Source organism: Chrysochloris asiatica, unplaced genomic scaffold (assembly GCF_000296735.1).
Source record: "Chrysochloris asiatica unplaced genomic scaffold, ChrAsi1.0 scaffold00024, whole genome shotgun sequence".
In the NCBI taxonomy this organism is placed as follows: Eukaryota; Metazoa; Chordata; class Mammalia; order Afrosoricida; family Chrysochloridae; genus Chrysochloris; species Chrysochloris asiatica.
In genome coordinates this window covers 6247099-6251551 of record NW_006408542.1, presented here as the reverse complement: position 1 = coordinate 6251551, position 4453 = coordinate 6247099, and positions in this window count along the sequence as shown.

Sequence of the window (4453 nt, the reverse complement as noted above, 5' to 3'; positions counted from 1 at the left end):
CCTTTAGGATGTTTTTCATAGCAGGGTTGGCTTTGGAAAAATCCCTTAGCTTCTGTTTATTCTGGAATGTTTTGATTACACCATCATATTTGATTGACAGCTTTGCTGGGTAGAGGATTCTTGAGTGGCAGTTTCTTTTTTTTTTTCCCTTGTGTCTCACCCAAGATGGTGCTCTGGGAGCAGCTGAGCATCTTGAATTGGAAAGCAATGGATTTCTTGCTTCTGCTACAAACTCCCCTAGCTGTAAGCCTTCCAACCTTTTAAATATTCCTTTATATGTGGTTCAGAGTTCTGGGACCATCCCCTGAGACTGCTTGGTCCTGTATTCTGTGTTGTTGCTGACGGAGCTCCTTACTGCACTTCTACCAGATCCGCCATCTTGTTTGTTCCTCCGGCTGTTTGGTTTTAAGTGGAAACTGTCTCTTTAAATTTTGAGGAGCTATGTGCGCATTTTGTAGTAGAAGCATTCGGGATGGGGTGTCCACTCATTCAGGCATCCCCTCTAGTCTCCAGAGTGGAGGTGTGCAGACAGAGACCAATGAACAGATACCAAAATAATAATAATAATAATAATAATAATAATAATAATGTTCCCTCCTTTATCTCTGCAGTTCTGTCAGGCATCCGTGGCTGCTCTGTTCCTTCCCCTGCTTGGTCTTACCCAATATGGTGGCTCCGGGAGCAGTTGAGCATCTTGAAGTATAAAGCAATGGATTTCTTGCTTCTGCTACAAATTCCCTCAGCTGTAAGCCTTCCAACCTTCTAAATATTCCTTTATATGTGGTTCAGAGTTTTGGGACCATCCCCTGAGCGTGCTTGGTCCAGTATTCTGTGTTGTTCCTGACAGAGCTCTTCACTGCACTTTCACTCTCTCTGCCATCTTTTTTGTTCTGTAGGCTGTGGTCTTTGATGGCCAGCCATGATTTCATGTAATTACCCTATGTGTTGTAAATCCACACTTCTGTGATGCTAATGGGAGTCCTATATGGCACTGTAAGATAAGAAATGGACTGCTAAACTGCTATGTTGGTTGTTCAAACCCACCAGCCACTGCTAGGAAATCCTATACAGAGTCACTAAAAATCAGAACCCACTCATTGGCACTTAATAAAAACAGCATGATGTTAATGAGGCCAGATACAATCTACAGGATTAGGTTATTTTTGAATCAATCTCTTTTGAGATATAAAAGATTGAACAAGTTGAGCTCAGAGGGACCTATTGTCACCAAGTAAGAAGAGCTGGGGGTGGTGAAGCTCCTTGATCATAGGGAAGATTGGTGTCAAGACCCATAAAGATGTCCTAGGAATGCTGGACTTACTGCAAGGTTACTGCAAGGCTTACTGCAAAGTTACTGCAAGGAGACAAGGACCTTTCCCAGAGCCGACAAAGAGAGAGAAGGCCTTCCCTTAGAGCTGGTACTCTGAATTTAGACTTCTAGTATCCTAAGCTGTGTTATAGTGGTGTGCTATGGAGTCAGTCCGACTCATTGCAACCCTGCTTGTTTCTGCATAGTGTCTTTCTTCCTGCAGATAGTTGATGTGATCCTTGACCAGGTTAACTTTGTCTTGAATTGGATCCTAATAGAGGAGAAACCCTATGAAGCACTACCACACACACATACACACATATGTATAAAAGACCATTGAATGAAGCCCCTTTGATTGACTGATGAAACTGTGTGGCTTTAGGAGAAGTAGAAGACAAGGAAGGGAAGAAAAACATTTAAACAACAAACACTGACAGCAAAACACAGCTGGGACCCAGGTACAAGGGCCAGCACAGAAAAGTGTGTCAGCAGTGCCTTATCCTGGGCTCTAGGGACACATTCAAGTGGTAATGAATGAGTGAGTTTATTGAAGTAACTTAAGGGCATGAGGAAAGGTTTGAATGCTGATAAAATCCATTCAAGAGGGACCAGAGCAAAGAATCTAATCAGATGGAAGGGGCCTGGCAGACACCATAAGACTAGGCTCAGAAGGCCATGGATAACTCATTGGGGTCTAACTAGAGTCAATATACAGGCAGGAATCCATGAGATGATGTCAGGATATGGGGTTAAACCCTGATTCTAGAGCAGAGACCCTGTGTTGCTCCCTGGCCTGTAGGAGATTGTGCACTGGGTGTCAGAGGACACCAGAAACCTGCAGACAAATCCTGCCTTCTTTCAGGTACGGAGACAAGATCAAACAGGGAGCATTTAAGCCCCAATTCTGCTTCTCTTCAAAAAGCTAAAATCGAATGTAGGTCAAAGAATTATAGCAGAATTGGCAGTTTCTTCTGGGCTAAACCACATTTTGCAAAGCAGTGTGGTTATTAGGAGCCAGGTGGAGTTAGGAGAAGACTAAAGGAGACAGGGCCCCCAACTAGGACCACCCTTCATACTGTCATCATTGAATGAGCATGCCATGCAGGAGGAGAGAAGTTCCAGATAGTCAGTGATTCTCAAACTCTGGTACACATTAGAATCTTTGGGAAAGCTTATTAAAATGACAAGTTCCTGGCACTGACTCCCAGTGACTCTGTTTAGTAGATCTGAGTAGGGATCTACTATGTGATTCCATGCTCACTGGAGTCAGAGGACTATGTAGTAGCCATTTCCTTAAAACTGCCCCCACCACCCTTTCTTGTCTTGTCCAATCAAGCTCTAGAGAATGAACTCGAAGTCTGACTGGAGGTTACAACCGTCCCCTTACTTTAAGAACATGACTGAATACAGAGAACTACTAGAAGATGCAATTCTTTTTTAGAATCCTGGTGATTCTGCCTGAGATTAAGGGAAATGTATCAAGAATGCGCATTGGTTCAGTGTATGCTGTGTACCAGGTGATGTGCATACTAGGTGCTTTTATGTGGCATATTTGTGAGGGAGCAGAGAAAACTGGCGCCAAGGAAGCACAAATTGGCATGCAAACTCAGATCTGTTTGGCTCTAATATCTATCTCAAATTAGTAAGTGACTCAAAAGGAATGTGTCTAGCCTGGTTGTGAACTGGAGTCGCTGGAGACAACAGTTCAGAGGGTTAATCCTTCTACAATCACTGCTATGGAAATGGCAGAGCTGACAGAATAGCTCTGTGCTGCCAAGTAAGAAGAGCTTCAGTCCACAGATGCACATTATTGTAGTAACCCTTAGCAGCTCCTTTCCTAGAGCCTTCCTGGGAAATCACCAGTCCTGCTGAGTGTTCACATCTTTGCAAAGTGTGCTGATCTCAGATCTCTGAGGTGGTATTTGCTGGCCTTCCTTTAATTAACTAGTTCTTGCTGTTATTGAGTGTCATTGATTTGGTTCTGACTCATTGCGACCCTGTGTAGGGTTTCTGAGGAATGGCTGGTGAGTTTGAACTGCTCGCTTTGTGGTTCAAACTGACCTTGCAGTCCAGTGCATTATCCCACAGCACCACATCAGGATTCCAGTTAACTAGTAGGAGTAGGCATATTATCCTATCACAGGCAGCATTATACTTCAGGATATATCTTGGAATGGTCTCTTTTGACTTTGAATGCAACCCCATCGTTCTTCAATTTTTCTTTCATGGTATAATAAACCATATGATTGATTTTAAAAATGGTCAATACCAGTTCATTTCAGCTCACTAATGCCTAAGATGTCAGTCTTTGTGTGTTCCATTTCATTTTTGATGACTTCTAATTTTCTAGATTAGTATTTCCTGTATTCCATGTTCCAATTATTAATGGATGTCTGCGTTTTTTGTTTCACATTGTGAGTTGTGCTCCATCTGCAAATGAAGGTGTCAAAAGCTTTGCTCCATCCATGTCATTAAGGTCAACTCTACTTTTAGGAGACATTTTATTTTGTCTCCTAAAAGTAGAGTTGATATTTTAAGTGTCTTCCAACCTGAAGGGCTCATCATCTGGAACTTCATCAGACAATGTTCTGTTGATGTTGATAAGGTTTTCAGTGGCTAACCATTCAGAATTGGTTTACCTCTCCTTCTTCCTAACCTATTCTTAGTCTGAAAACTTTGCTGAAATCTGTTCACCATGGGTGACCCTGTTGGTATTAAATGTACCAGTGACATAGCTTCCAGTATCACAGCAACAAACAAGTGACCACAGTACAACAAAAGGACAGAAGGGTGATGGTTACTCCCTGTATATATGTTGTTGTTTAGTGCCATCAAGTCAGTTGCGATCTATAGTGACGCTGTATAGGGTTTCCAGAGGAGCAGCTGGTGAACTTGAACTGCTAAACTCACAGTTCAAACTGACTTTGCAATCCGGTGCATTAACCCACAGTGCCACACCAGGAGTCTTATATATATGTGTATGTGTTGTTGTTGCTCTTGTTAAGTGCCATTGAATCGATTCTGGCCCATAGCAATCCTGTATAGGGTTTCCAAGGAGCAGCTGGTGAATTTCAACTGCCGACCTTGTGGTTCAAACAGCTTTGCAGTCTTGTTCCCACACAGCGCCACACCAGGACTCTCTCT